Here is a 16,360-nt window from a genome sequence, read left to right on the forward strand (position 1 = left end):
TTGACCAATCACCGATCAGGATGAATTGCATTACTGGCTGATAAGGATACGTTGAAGAGGATGGATGGATAATAAAGCAACATGAGCATAAATGAAAGCAAAAATATTATGCAAGCATCAAGGCACAAAGGAATTTCAATTGGCTTACAAAATAGAAGCCAGAACAGCGCAGCTAATATTACGTAACTTTAGGTGGCACAGAAGGAAATCCTGTGCTCTAAACAACGGAAACAGTTAAGGGAGATGAGACAGAAAAAGAGGGGACACACACACACACACACACACACACACACACACACACACACACACACACACACACACACAAAGGTACACAGAGGACAATGACACAGGGGGAACCTAACCTAGACTTATTTGCACATGTGTGACTTTCTTAGTCTCAGACAATTTGCATGTTAATGATCAAGGAACTGACCTCACAGCCGATTGTTTGTCAGTGGTGCTAGTTTCAGTCATTGTGGAAATGTACTGTTTAAAAGGTTGGGGAAACCTGTAGCCAGCTGAGACTGAAGAAGTGACTTGGTTGAGTGACAAAATGTTTCTCCCACTGAAAACGCTACGTTGAGATTTACAGAGTCAATCTTTTGGGATCTTATAAGGACATTTTAAAAACTTACTCAGCATGGTTGTTTTTTGTGGGTTTTCCTTTTTGCTTGTTTAAGAGAATAGTAATTGTATTTTGTTCATTTCATGAAGAATATAATCTCTGCTAACAATGTAGCTGCGATTGACTGGTGTTCCCTGAATGCCTCACATACAGCTCCAGGACATTCAGCCAAGAGTCACTGATCCAACTTCAAGATTTAAATCCCGGATAAGCACATCTGGTGTTTAAGACTTTGCTGCTTCCCTGTTGACTACTGTAATTTGTTACTTTCAGGATTTCCTAAAAATCAAAGCAAAAATGACAGGGAACAGAAAGGGAGAGCATTTTTCTCCTACACTGGCTCCTCTGCACTGGATCCCTCTTAAATACAGGACTGAATATAAAATACTATTTTTACTTCTAGAGTCTAATTTTTTTACATGACACTGTGCACTTCAGGACTTTCAAATATGAAGTTTTTTTTGTTTTTTTTAGAGTCAAACAGGAACTTGTACTTAGTCATGTTACTCCTGAGTGATCTTATGAAGTGATGATTTTCATCCATGTAACCTGACAAACATTATTGTTGTTTTGGTTAATTTTCACACACAGCTAAAGCTTTGAGCACTTTCCTAGTTTCTACTCACTCCGTTATGTGCTTCCATGTTTCATTTGAACTTCTTTGGTCCATCCACATAAATCCATCCATAAACACGAATCGATTCTGAATTTTCCTGTACCAGAAAGAGATCTGATGAAGGAGGAGCAGAGGGGAAAAGCTCTTCATTTATGTAAGGCTTTTCTCTGTTTTTGCACTTTTTTCTTTCAGTTGTAAATCAGTGTGAGTTTCTCCAGCAGGCTTGCTTCTTTCCTCCTCGTCTCCCATCCAGTACAACATGGTAGGCTGAACCTCACTGGGATTTATGTAGCACCTCTACAGCCTCATTCTAGAAAATTCATACACAATAACATTCACAGCTGTTTATTGCTGTATAAAGACTATGCAGAAGCAGAAGGTACTGGCTCATCAAACTCTCAACAGCAATAATGTAGACATATGAAGTTGGTGGGATTGTTGCAAAGCAAACAATCAGGCTGTGAAGTGTTTTAGCTTTATGGATATCAAAGGGTTGCTCAGTGAATCGACCAATAAAATCTGACACCTTGTGGACAGATGATACCATTACAGCTGATAGAATCACCGGGTTTGTTCTTTTTAGGGGTTATTTTTATGCCTCCAGTGTAACAGTGTGAGCTGTGTTGAAGTACTGCGGGCTCAGTAGAGGTCTCAGGACACCAGTCCTCGAGGCCTGGAGTTGCCCACCCCTGCTATAGAGGATGCATAGGTCTGATCTTGGAAAAACGAAATGTGTTTGGCAAAAAGATGAAGAATCTTTTTCAGTTCACACAGAAAGCTCTGATCCCAGGATGTTTTTAAGGGATTGTCATACTTTTGACATCATTGTATTTGCTGATTATTCATCAGTTTTGTATCTGTTCCCTCTGTCCTCTCCATGCTGACCTCCTACTTCCTGTCCATCTCTCCACCTCAGCTATCTACTCAATTCCTCTGCTATCCTGGTTTGTGTGTTTACGTGTGTGTGCTTGTTTTTGTGCAGCAGCGGGACTTAGTGGAGATTTTCTGCCTGTTGGTTCCACACTTCCACACGCCTGTGATGACATTGTCCTGAACCGCTACTTAAAGGAGTGGCTGGTCCTCTCTTGGTGCTGGATTGTTTAATGACAGATCCTTGTCAGCTTTTTTCTAACAAAAAACGCCAAAGGAAAACCCTGTGTCCTTTCAAGCTCAGTCATCAATCCTTCCTTCCTTCTACAAGCTTGCCAAGAAGACAAAATTGGTAAAACTTGGAAAACAAGAATAAAACAAAACTCACAAACAGCTGATCTTTTTAAATTTTAATTGAAAATATAATACAAGGCATTTTCAATGAACATAAATATGGAAGATACAAGTGCACACTGCACATTATTGTCTACAGTTTAGGCCGTCTGTATAAATAAGCATATTTGTTTGGCCACCAATTTGTCCACAGCAGTTATACAATCCACACTGGTTTATAACTCAGTGTGATAGTGAGCACTTCTTTCACTTTTCTTAATGTGCTTTTTATACATGTACAATATAAAAATAAAGGCTTGCGTTGAATACATTTGAATGTCCATAATGTACACTTTTAAAGGACACAGAGTCTTAAATGCACAGCAAACAGATTTCCTCTTTTCTTTCAACTTCCCTCATGAAATCTTGACTTTAGTCTTGAGCTTATATTCTCAAGTGGTTTGCATGAGATGCTTTTACAGTATGTTTTCCTTCAACCTCATCAGCCTTCATCTCAGAATGTCATGTAAATAATTGTAAAAATATCTGTGCACATTAACCAAAAGCTTAAATAACAAACATATGCTCCAGTGTAATTACACTACAGCAGAATATGACCACACTTTCTTCTCTTTTCCAAATCGAAATCATATTCAGTAACAACAGACATTACAAATAGCGCTAATGTGTAAAAACATAATAAATAGTTTTAGTTCTTAACTAATGAAAAGAAGTTCTGGAATCATTCAGTGTATTAAAATGACCTTAGCTATTTGGATACATTCTTACAAATGTGATTTTTACAAAACAGTGCCTCCCTCACAGCAGTTTTTATTCAAAATATGTCCACACATTTTGGAAATGGAAAATAGTTTCTGAACCAAATCTAGTTTATTTGTTTCAGATTAGAAGCAAACTGAAACACATTTGTTAACTTCCAAGGTGCATAAAGAAAGTCTAAAGAGGTCGAGATTGCAGGAATATCTGTAGTGCAAGACTGATGGTCCTGCAATAATCTTGATGGAGTCTTTAGGTTTTTAGCCAAAAACTCCATCAGCTTAAATGAAACTTGATAAAATGGCTCAAATTTGCTGACCTAACAATGCATCTCGAGGCTTCTTAACAGACTTTCGTGCGCTTTACGCTTGTTAACATTTCCCCAAATATTTCTAAGTAGAATGTGAATACTTGATATACTCAAGTAAAGAAACTATAGAAATTTGTCAAATTTGTGCTACATAACTGTATATCCACAATTTTTTTCCAAGGAGTTTAAATACATAAGTACTGAAGTGCGGTGGACCATTTTGAAAGGAGACCTGCCTTATGGTTCTAATCCTGATGTGATGCATAGTGGTGCTCTGCTGCTAGCTGATATATTTGGTGGCCTCTTTTTGATCTTCAGTTCAATTCAATTTTATTTATACAGCAAATCACAGTTGCCTCAAGGCGCTTTATATTGTAAGGTGGACCCTACAATAATACGGAGAAATAATACAAAGAAAGTCATATTATTGTTAGTTGCCCAACAGTAATATGACCCGCTTTGGCAACAGTGGGAAGGAAAAACTCCCTTTTAACAGGAATAATCCTCCAGCAGAACCAGGCTCAGGGAAGGGCGGCAATCTACCGCGACTGGTTGGGTTGTGGCAGATGGCCGGTTGTATATTTTTTCAGTTTCTTGATCCACTACTGGTCAAAGAAGGTGGCTCCTACTCCCTCTTGTTAAAAGCGAGAGCTTTATCCTCACTGTGCGGGACTGTGTGATCACCGGGTGTCTTTCTCTAATGCTATAAGCTCTTTGCGCCAGTCTAGAAGAACAGGTCCAAATAATGAATGTATGTAATGAATTTATGCTGATGACGCAGATGATGACTAAGTTACAAAAGAATGCCAACACAAAGTGGTAATAAAGGCAAACACGTCCCCTGTTTCTGTTGTCCATAAAGGCTGCACTCAACAACGTGCTACCAATTACCCCCCAAAATTCACATATTTACAATTTGAATGCTGCAGGCAACTTTAAATGATTAGTTATTAGCTATTAGCAGTGATGGGAATAACGGCATTACTTTTTTCAGTAATGAGTAATCTAACTAATTACTATTCCTATCGTTACAACGCCGTTACAGTTACTAACAAGAAAATGCGCTCCGTTACTATTTTTCAACAAACAGACGATTGAAGCTGTGTTCAGCTTACTGCATCTTATATCAGTTGCATGGAAGTAGCTGTAAGTAATGTGGACGCTACAGCGTTAAGTAGCTGCGCGCGCTCCCGCGGACGGTAATCATGATCACTGTCTAACGAAAAAGAGAGAGAGAGAGAGAGTTTTGTGACGTTTAGCGTGTTTGGAGTGTGTAGTTAGTGTGTAGTGTTGTGGATAGTTTTGTGTTGTGTGTCAGAACAATGAGGCGACTGCTGTCTCCAGGTAGAAACAGGAGTGATACACCTGCTGCTGTCAGACCTGCAGGTATCAGGCTGTGATGTTCTCCTTTATAGTGGACAGAAATTGTGTTTTTGGAGTGGCACAAATAATTTGTGTTGCATCTTATTGAATGCAGAACAACTGATTGTTCTGTAAATAGTTTGAAATGGTTATTTAAAAAATCACGTCCAGCAGCCCGGCCGCCACAGCAGCCCGGCCGCCACGTCCTGCAGCCCGGCCGGTACATCGAGAATCATGGGTTGTGCTGAGGCGGGAGCTACAATGCCGCCGCCACCGGACCCGTGGCAGGCCGCCGGAGGAGCAACGCCGCCGCCACCGGACCCGTGGCAGGCCACCAGAACCGTTCCACCGCGGCTGCCGGACCCATGGCCGCCCGCCGGAGCTCCTGCGTTTCCATCAAGGGGTTAGAGGTAGGCCACCTGAACTTTTTTGCCGCCACTGCCTAACCCGCAGCGGGTCCCGCTTGTTTTGCCGTCCTACAGGTCGGCCGCCAAAACTGTGTTTGCTGCCACTGGACCGGGGGATTGAACTGTTGAACTGTGTTTTTTCTTTTGTTGCTTTGTGGTGGCTGTTTAGCGGAGTGGTTTTGGGGCCCTCCGTCCTGGACCCCCCGCCACCCGCCCTGGGTTGGTTGTTCTGTGGTTTTGTTTTGGGTCGTCGGGAGTCGACCCTTTGAGGGGGGGTACTGTCACGGACCCGGTGCCGGGGACTCGGGGTTCGTGAACAGTGTGGACCTTTATTGTTATTAGTGTATTGGATGTATGTTTGCTGCACTGTGCTCTTGTGTTCCGTGTGTGTGTGTGTGTGTGTGTGTGAGAGGCTGGAGGATGAAGGACAGCCACCTGCAGGCCTGATGGGTGTGGCCCTGCCAGCTGCTGGTCACGCCTAGCTTACCACACACCTGCTTCTGATCAGGATCGTCGGGGGAGCTACTTAACAGAGCGATGGAGCTTCCTCCGGCGCAGGATCGTTGAGTTAGACTCCATGTCAGTGTTTCTAGTGTTGTTAAAGTGTATGCCTGCCGGAGTTGGTGCCATAACGGCTGTGTCTGTGTTTTTCCCCAGGAGGACAGCGGAACACAGGACTGCAAGACACACGGGGTGTGTGAAGGCACAGGGGCAGAGAGCACGGGATACCAGCACTTGGGAGAAGACACGTCACGGGAGTTGAGGGAGCACTTTTGGAGATTTAATGTGTGGTGTACAATTACCTCACTGTAAATAAACCCACTGTTTATTCCATTAAGTCTGCGTTTTGGGTCCTTTCTCCTACATCCCCCACGGTCTGCCCTCCAGACCATGACAACTTTTATACACCACTGTACATGTAATCAATAATTGTAGTCTCTATATTAATTTCTATTGTTAATCTCTGTCTCTCAGACAGTGTGTCTTTTGTCTGCCCCCCTCACAGCCAACCAGACGTGGTAGAAGAAGAAGCCGTCGCTCCCAGAGCAGAGGCTTCTTCCTATTAAAAGAGGTTTTTTTTTCTTCCCACTGTCACCAAGTGCTTGCTCCAGTTGCTAGAATGTTCTATGTAATACCGCAGGGTTTATCCTACAGTATAAACTGCCTTAATGTTGTGATTCAATTGAATTGAATTCTGACTCTGAATCATTACCTGTACAGTTGAAGGTGCAGCAGGAAACCTGTTTGGATTGTTCTTTGTTTCTCATGCCTGTTTCATGTTTGATGTCATATTTTTTATAATAAAAAGGTTATAAGCAGAATGATATTATAAGATTAATGAGGATCTGCTTAGCTTCTTTTTAATAATTGCCATTGATACTCCGTGTACAGGAGCGGAAACAATACTATTACGGGTGCAGTGCAGTGCAGTGAATTACAAAGCTTTTTTTCTTTACTTTTTGCTTTTTGCTAATTATCCAGTGCTCTTCTGACTTGTTTCTAATTTCTTTTTACGTGTATCTAAATATTTGATATGGACTCTGTTTATTTTGTACTTTTATTTACTGTGTCATCAGAGTGACAGGTATCTGTGCATTCATCCCTATCCAACTACATGGAGATATATCAGTGGATATCATCCCCCGATGAAAGAAGCTCATTTCAACAGAGTTGTGCATATTAGCATATTTATGACTTCCTTTGTGTCATGTAGGTGAATGTTACATCGCTAATTGCAAATTCTAATAAACATTCTACCCCAGTTGTGTGTTCATTTGCTTCTGTTTTGCATTTAGTATGATCACTCCTGATAAATTACACAAGTTTTTTTTCTTTTTCTTTTTTCATTTGAATCTATTCTTTGGAAACTTTGACTTTTACAAGTTATCAAAAAAGACAGACAAAAATGTTTATTTCCTCAGGACTACTGTGTGAGTGCAATTTTGACTGGGGATACACATGTAGTTTCTAATATTCCAGTCCAATAATATATATCCTAATATTCCAATATGTCTGGATGTGTTTCAACAGCTGCCAAATGGCCAAGATGCTTTTAGAAGCTCTTATGTTTCTGTAATGTGTCTAAAATTTGGCAAAGACTTTTTTTTGAGAAGGATCTTTATCGGATGCTGATAATACCTACATTTAGAAAAAAACAGGAATTCAGTGCACAATGTTCCTGCTCACTGCAAATTTATTGTGACTAAAGAGATTATTTAAAAATGATTATTATTTGTTTCAAAACAAAAAAAATTCTCACTTTCCATGAAAACAAACTCTACAATTATAAGTATTTTATCATATTTCTGCCCTATATTAAACAAACACAGATTTATTGAGGACAGTATAAATCAGGCTTACACAATTCAGCCATACGCCACATCTGTGAAATAGTAAGATCTTGCTCAAGCTCTGTCATGATAGGAGGCAATAAGACGCAGGGTTTATTCAGCACGGACTACTTTTATTGAACTGTAGCACCAGTGTACGTGGCTACATCAATTTTCCAAAAACATACAGTGTTCCAGCGACCTCTAGTGGCCGGCCCCATAGTAGCCTTACTAGTACAACAAAAATAAATCTCACAACATCTTCCCCTTTAACAAAAGTACTTTAAATATAAAACAGTGTTGTCAGAACGTACGACATCACAGGGGTAGACTACCCTCAGTCCTGATAAGGTATTATTCTGCCCTTAGAACATAGAAAGGAGATAGTCCTCAGTCTCCCTTTGGAGCATCCCTTTGGCAAACCGTGTCCCTATTGACTGGACTGGGCAACAATGTCTTTTCGAGTGCTGCAATCGTTTGCCAGGGGCCATTGGGCAGAGGAGTAGTCACGAGGGGTTCCCGTCGCTGTGTAGGCTTGTGCTCTCTGCAAAAGTTGCATGATCTCACCTTGTGTGTCATTTGAAGTCCAATGGTGGGCCACCACACTGTTGATCTTGCACGCTCTCTACATTTAGTTAGTCCTTGGTGGCCTTCATGTAATTGGTCAAGGACACTGGGTCTGAGTGCTGTGGGAATTACAATGCGATCGTGGTAGAGCACTAGACCGTCTGATTCTGAAAGGTGGCTTCTGGCTGCATAGAAGCCTTGCAGTGATGAACTCTTTGCCATTCTCAAAGGCCACCCTTGTCTGATGAAAATGATTGCTTTTTGAAGCTCTGGGTCCATCTGTGTAGCACTGTGAATTTCCTCCAACTTATGTGACTTGATAGGTTTGCTTGTCACTACGTTGCTCACATATACCTTGACCCGGCTGTCTGTCTCGAACTGATAGCATCCATGCAGTGGATGTCTGGAGAGTGCGTCCGCCACCACTAACTGTTTACCGAGAACATGCTCAGCAGTGACACTGAATCACATCAGTCGCATCAGCAGTCTCTGACATCTCAGTGGTGTTTGGTCAAGGTCGTATGAGTTGATCAAAGGCACCAAGGGCTTATGGTCAGTTTGTACACATACATGACCCATGCCTTGGATGTAGCGGGAAAAACGTTCACAGGCCCAGACAGATGCTAAACACTCTTTTTCAATCTGTGAATATCTTTTCTCTGCATCTGTGAGAGTGCGAGAACAAAAAGCAACAGGCCAAAACTCCCCGTCATGGTCCTGTAACAGTGCAGCATGCAGGCCATAGCTGCTTGGACCTGTTGAGCTTAAGGCCTGATGCTTTGATTGTCAGTAATACTGCATCTAAGCGTTGGTCATGCTCCTCTTTCTTAGCCCCGAAAACCAGTATGTCGTCCATCACAATGACAGTCCCATCTAGGCCCTTGAGCAAAGTGCTCATGAGCCGCTGGAAGATCTCGGGTGCTGTTATGCCAAATGGCAGACGCCTGAAGCAAAACCTGCCCATGGGAGTTATGAACGTGGTCAGTTTTTGGCAGCTGGGGTCCAGTGGAATTTGCCAGAACTCACTGGAGGCATCCAAAGTGGAGAAAACTTTGGGGCGATCGTGGCTCAAAGAGTTGGGAGTTCGGCTTGTGACCGGAAGGTTGCCGGTTTGAACCCTGGCTCGGACAGACTCGGTCGTTGTGTCCTTGGGCAAGACACTTCACCTGCCGCCTACTGGTGGTGGTCAGAGGGGCCGATGGCGCGATATGGCAGCCTCGCTTCTGTCAGTCTGCCCCAAGGCAACAGTGGTTGTGTGACTGGAGGAGCCATTGGCTTTTGCGGTATGTAACTTACTTTATTAACTTACATTACAGCAAATTTATGCATTTTGTCCACGTGTTTATTTTTCTGTTTTGCAGCTGGTCTGAAGGCTGGTGTTTATTCTCTGCTGCAATTAAACATGACTTGCGGTGAAGCTCTATGGAGTGGCTCGATGGACAAAAACATAAATATTACACATGTGGCCCAGAGAAAGAAGACTCGCGTTGTGAGTTTGCTAACCCTGATGTTTCCCTGCACATCAAGGATTGCTGTTAAAGCAGAATTGAAGTGTACTGTTCAAACACAGGGATTTTAAGTGGCACCATAGTGGGTTAAAACAAACAAACAAACATAAAAAAAAGACATGTCGGTTTTTCCTTTGACTTTCATATTGTGGACAGTTAGAGCAAGGAATGCCAATTTCTCATGGTGAATCTTCAAAGACAGAGCAGAGTGGGTCTGCTTCAGTGGCGCACTGATCAGGTAATGAAAGCTGAACTTGTGTGAATTTCACTCTGGGTCTGTAAAAACTCAGATGAGCAATGTTCTGCCTGTAAAACATTGGTTTGATGTGTAAGTAACTAATCCACACCAGGATTATTTATAATAAAAGCATTTTTTTTTTAAATTGTGGATTTACTACTTTTCCTTGATTATTAAAGGACTACAACACCCAAACTAGTCATTACCTTTGCTTTAATTTTTTCTTTTTTTTTATTATAGCGAAAGTAGTCTTCAGGAAAAGTTCTCCAGGCTTCTTGAAGGACATTCAATTCAGTTCAATTCAAGTCAAGTTGGCTTTATTGTCACTTCAACCATATACAGTTTAACAGTACACAGTGAGGCGAAACAACGTTCCTCCAGGAACCAAGGTGCTACATGCAACATAAATTTACAACATAATTTAACAGAAAACTCTAAACTAGCTAACTAAGAGGCCTAGTTAGCTGGCTAGCAGAGACAAGACAGACTGACCTAACATAAATTACAACATAAATTAACAAAAAACTATCTAACTATCTCTAAGGATGACTTTTTTTTTTGTTATCAGACAGCAGACAACAAAGTGCACGTGCAAATGTGCAAACAAGAGCAGCAAGTGACAGTGTGACAAAAAAAAAAAACACAACGTAACATAATAATAAGGTTTTGTGATGATGAGTTGAGGTAGTGGAGGAACAGTAAACATTCCTTAGTGTAGCAGCAAAAATTAGGAAGTGCAGAAGTTAGTGCAGAAAGTCCAGTAATAATATTGTGCAAAAGACCATTTACAGGTTGGTGTGTGCGATGGTTTGGTGGTGTAGGTCAGTGTGTTTGTGCTTGTGTTGATTAGTCAGTCCAGTCTCAATGTTTTGAGGTAGTTGAGTTAAGCTGAGTGATAATGTTAGTGTGTGTGTATGTGTGTGTGTGCGTGTTTATCAGTCAGTCCCTTTTTGCTGAGGAGACGGATGGCTTGTGGAAAAAAGCTGTTGCACAGTCTGGATGTGTGTGCCCGAATGCTTCGGTACCTTTTTCCAGATGGCAGGAGTGTGAAGAGTGTGTGAGAGGGGTGTGTCCGATCAGCCACAATGCTGGTGGCTTTGCGAATGCATCGTGTGGTGTAGATGTCCTCAATAGAGGGGAGAGAGACCCCGATGATCTTCTCTGCTGTTCCCACTATCCGCTGTAGGGTCTTGCGGTCTGATATGGCACAGTTCCCAAACCAGACAGTGATGCAGCCGCCCAGGATGCTCTCGATAGTTCCTCTATAGAAGGTGGTCAGGATCGGTGGTGGAAGCCGGGCCTTTCTCAGTCTTCTCAGAAAGAAGAGATGCTGTTGGGCTTTCTTGTGCAGGGAGCTGGTGTTGAGGGACCAGCCGAGGGCCGTCTCCAGGTGGACGCCCAGGAATTTGGTGCTGTCGACGATCTCCACAGAGGAGCCATTGATGCTCAGCGGTGAGTGGTCGCCTCGTGTCCACCTAAAGTCAACAACCATCTCTTTTGTCTTGTCAACATTCAGAGACAGGTTGTTGTCTTTACACCAGTCCGTTAGTCTCTGCACTTCCTCTCTGTACGCTGACTCGTCGTTCTTGCTAATGAGACCCACCACGGTCGTGTCATCAGCGAACTTAATGATGTGATTTGAACTATGTGTTGCTACACAGTCATGAGTCAGCAGTGTGAACAATTCAATTCAATTCAATTCAATTCAATTCAATTTTATTTATATTGCACCAAATCACAACAACAGTCGCCTCACAGAGCTTTATATTGTACAGTAGATCGTACAATAATAGATACAGAGAAAAACCCAACAATCAACAATATGACCCCCTATGAGCAAGCACTTTGGCGACAGTGGGAAGGAAAAACTCCCTTTTAACAGGAAGAAACCTCCGGCAGAACCAGGCTCAGGGAGGGGCGGTCATCTGCTGCGACCGGTTGGGGTGAGAAGGAAGACAGGATAAAGACATGCATTCAAAGCTCTTCTTTTGGATGTTGGCTGCCTTTCCTTCCCTTCTCTGTCAAGATGATCCCACTATTCACTAATGTTGAGGTCCAGGGTTTGGGGAGGCCAATACACAACTGATAGCATTCCATAATGTGTTTTTCTATTTGAAGATGGTGGTGTTGTAAATGCTATTGTATAATTACGTTAGCACAATGGTGATAGAAGGCCCCAACCCCGCCTTCCTAATGTGGGAGCCAACCAATAGGACCACTCCCTCCATGTCTGCGACCAGTGAGACCACAATCATCACCATCTAACAAGGTACCAGTGATATGAGACACATATGTTGCTTTCCACTTGTATGCACAATCATATTGGGTCACGGGTGGTATATGGGAAGTCTGGTAAACAGGTCCCTGGTGGCAGGAAACTAAGTCCGTGGGTCAGAGGGGGCCAGCCGAGATTCAGTCTCTGAGCATGTTACATGTAGGACACTGGGTTCTGTGTTCCCTCTGTTTAGTTTCTGCCCATGTGTTCCTTCTGTTCTCTGTCTGTTACTGTGTCTCTGAGTCCAGTCTGTGCATTTCCTGTTTTATTTTGAAGGTCTGTGTCTTATGTCAGTGTGTTCAGTTTTGTGCTCTCCCTGTCTCGTCTGTGTAATCAGTGTCAGCCGTGTCTCCCAGCTGTGTCCTTTCAGTCCTGTTCACCTCTTGTATTTAGTGTCTGAGTCTCACCCTGCTCGTCGTTGCGTCGTTCTTCATTCTACTCTGTTTTTTCTGTTTGCCCGGTTTCCTGTCTGTTGCTTTCCCAGTTTAGTTAGTTTTCTGTTCAATCGGCAAACTCCCAATAAAGACGGGTGTTTTGACTTCACATTTGCCTCTGTGAGTCCTGCTCTTGGGTTCCTGCCTGCCTTCACACAGCCATGACATTTTCTTCTTTTTTTTCCTGTTATTTATCTTCCTTCGTTGAGTCTCTGTTTCCTCCTTTTCTGCTTTTCTGCTTTGCAGTTTTTCGCTTTTTCCTTTTTATTTGTTTCCTGTCTTTGTTCCTGCTGCTTTTATTGGAAGCAAGCTCCTCTGCAGAAAGAAACGCAATGTAGGACACATGTAGCTTTGGAAGATGGGTGCAACACTGACTGTCCAGCTCAGCTCAAAATTCAGTGTTTAGACATTTTCCTAGCTCTCCCATCTTCTTCTTCTTCATCCTCCTCCTCCCTTGGTCTCCTCCTCGAACCGCCTGGTACTGGGTTGGGGGGCAATAGCACAGGAGCATCCTGGCCATTGTCTCCATCGTCATCTGTGTCACTATCAGGAACACTTTCAGTGTCGCTCTCAGATCCCTCATCTTCCCACCACCTGATTTCATCAATAATTGGATCTTCTTCTGCTACATTATTGTACACGGGTTGTTCTATTTCTAGAGGTGGATTTCTTTCTGTGTAATCTCCTGCTCCCATCTCTGCTCTATTAATGACCAATGGTCGTTCTATCTGTTGGGGTGGATTTCTTTCTATGTTATCTCCTACTCCCATCTCTGCTCCATTAATGACCAAGGGTCCTTCTATTTCCTGGGGTGGATTTCTTTCAATGCCATCGCCTACTCCCATCTCTGCTCTAAAATTTTCCCAGGGTCCTGCTATTTCCTGGGGAGGATTTATTTCGATGCCTCCTGCCGGAACATCAACTGCCTCCTCTTGTTGTGGCAGTTGATTATCAACTAAACCACGCAACTGATTGATTTCAATCCAGGGGAACATCCTGTCAACTGCTCTAAGATTTCCCTGTTGCAGCAGTGCCAAAAGCAGCTCATTGACTGCTAGTCCTACACCAACATGGTTTTGTTCACCATCGTCATGGTTTGGTGAGCCGTCTCCTCTATCCATTTTTTGAAAACAGTCTGCTTTAATAGACTGGAGGAAACTGGTCGGTACAGCTGTCAAACTTTAGCTGATTGGTACAGAACTTTTAAAATGTCCTTGAAAAAGAGTTTAAATCTCTTTAGGAAACTGTTTAAAAACACGCCGCAAATGTGAACTAATCGCAACTGATTGCTGTGAGGAACACTGCGAACTAACGGCTATTTAAGGATTTTCAGATCAAAGTCAAGATTTTGATTGGTTGTGCTTTGAGCTGACTTTTGTGACGTCATCGAATTTGGTTCATTGTGATGACGGTCAACGTTCTGCTGATGAAAAAATGTCGCCGGTGACTGAAACTTTTACAGGAGAAGCATTTCCCACAAAGCCTTGAATGAATTATAGTGACAGAAAGAAAGAAAGAAAGAAAGAAAGAAAGAAAGAAAGAAAGAAAGAAACAGCAACAACTACTAAACAGAATTTTTGCACGTTTAAAATCACCATGGCAATGCGCATGCGCATATTCTCCTGCACGCAACGGGCTTTGGAGTTGACGTAACGCCGCAATGCATTGTGGGAGCACCAGGCCACGAATCAAAACAAACACACTGTAGCTCAAAATGAAAAGGACGGTGTAGAGACAGTTTGTGTCCACATGCAAAGAGACGGTACTTGCAAAAAGTAGCGTGCATCGGAAATGTGGACCCGTATGAAAGTGGAGTAGAAACCCTGAAGACCAAACCGCTGTTGACTTAGCATGATCTGTTCTCGTACCTTGTCTGTAAAGTCAGCGCATACACGGCGCACCAGTTTCGCCGTCATAAATCTCTGGAGGCGCACATCCAATTCACCAAGGACTGGGTGCAATTGTGAGTACGCCGTCATTCAAACCAAGTGAAGTCAGCTTGAGTACTACGAGTAAAATGCGTTTGATTTCCCTCCGAACATTCAGATTAGTGCAGCATAAATTCATTCATGAGGGGAAATTACAGTGAGAACATGTGGAAGCTCTGTTAGATGGATGCCATAGTGAGTTCAGTGCACTGATGTGACATTGTCCTGAAGGATTTAGTTATTCTCTATGGTTAATGAAATTACACTAATTAATTCATATTTATTATAAATAATCCTAATTACACATCTTGCTTCCGTGTTTGTGTGCTGTGTCACTAAATACATTTTAGTGACACATTTTATTTTAGTTTTATACATTGATTAATGACCTGCAGAATCGCCTTATCATATTAAGTGTCCACAATTGTCACTTAAAGTCGAACTTTATGCTTTCTCACTCTTGAAAGTGATTACATCCTTGCATTACATACTTAAGTTTTTTGCTGATAGGTTTCTAAAAAGAAACATGCAGATTTAAAATATAACATGCAGCTTTCTATATATGGATACATAAAAACACTTTAGTTGTTACATTTATGATTAATGTATTTGAACGTAGACACAACACATTTGTGTCGGCCTTGGCTTATTAAAGTTCGTGTCTTGAACTTTGCCTGTGTGTGTTTCAGGTACTGCACTCTCAAAGACTGAATCAACCAGCATTGCAGCCATGGGTCATTGTGAGCATCACAGGGAAGGTTGAAGCCGCCCACTGCAGCTGTATGGCCAGAGTCGCGGAGACCTGCACCCATGTCTCTGCTCTTCTGTTTAAAGTAGAAGCAACAGTGTGGATCTGTGGCACAAGGACTGTTACAGATGAACCTGCATACTTGATTTTGCTGGGTAATATGACCAAGATACAGCCAGAGGTTGGCCATAAGATAGACTTCTCCTCTTCAGCTGCCCAAAAAAAGGCTCTCAATCAAAACATAAACAGACCATCTGTAGTGACAGGTAAAAGAAGCCGTCCTCAAAACAGAAAAATTCACAGGCACAGACGGTATCCACGCGCCTTCACGTCTGCAGTGCCCGGTGGTGCTTTCCGTGGCTCGTTACAAACGATGTGACATATATGAAGTCGTAAGTGTTCGTGTATTTAATATCGTACTAGGCAGATTTACTGCATTACCATTTACTACACATTTACCTGTGTATGGCTATTGTCAGTACATATTGCTCATTGTAAACTTTCTTTAAGTGTGTAACATTCACAATGATACTGTTGATGGTAACGTGTATGATTCCCGTACCTGACAGGGACTATTGACTTTTTGTACACAGTTGATTATGTAAAGCCCCTTGCATTGGATTCATAATCAAGTTCACTGATTGACTACCCTGCAGTGCTGTTTTCCTGTATTCCTGTTTCATCCACTTTAATGAAGTGTCCTGTGTTATAGTAACAGTGAGTTGTGGATTCACTTAATGAATGCCTAAGTTGGGCTTTAATCTGCCTTAGACTTACTGATCTTCTTTGAATCAGCACCACAATAATCGTAAGGGCACTGACAAAACATACAAGTATAAATAAATAAAATCTATAGAAAGAGAAATATGTTTGATATGTTTTTATTAAGTTGCACACAAATAGCATTCTCTGCCAACAGGCTCAGAAGACAAAACTATGTAGAAACTGTGGAGGCAAACTTCTTTTCTCATGTAGTAATCACATGTTTAATCATATCACATTAGTTATAGTAATATCACTTTCTCACTTTAC

The 16,360-nt window shown here is 42.2% G+C and overlaps 1 long non-coding RNA gene across 1 annotated transcript; it reads left to right on the forward strand.

Moving 5' to 3' along the window:
- The first annotated feature begins 4,672 nt into the window (after nt 1-4,672).
- LOC145431362 (uncharacterized) lies at nt 4,673-7,062 on the forward strand. Its single transcript, XR_013911661.1, has 2 exons — nt 4,673-5,879; nt 5,958-7,062. It is a non-coding gene; the product is annotated as an uncharacterized LOC145431362 (long non-coding RNA).
- The last annotated feature ends 9,298 nt before the right edge of the window (nt 7,063-16,360 follow it).

This window comes from Astatotilapia calliptera, chromosome 10, assembly GCF_964374335.1.
Source record: "Astatotilapia calliptera chromosome 10, fAstCal68.1, whole genome shotgun sequence".
Classification (NCBI taxonomy): domain Eukaryota; kingdom Metazoa; phylum Chordata; class Actinopteri; order Cichliformes; family Cichlidae; genus Astatotilapia; species Astatotilapia calliptera.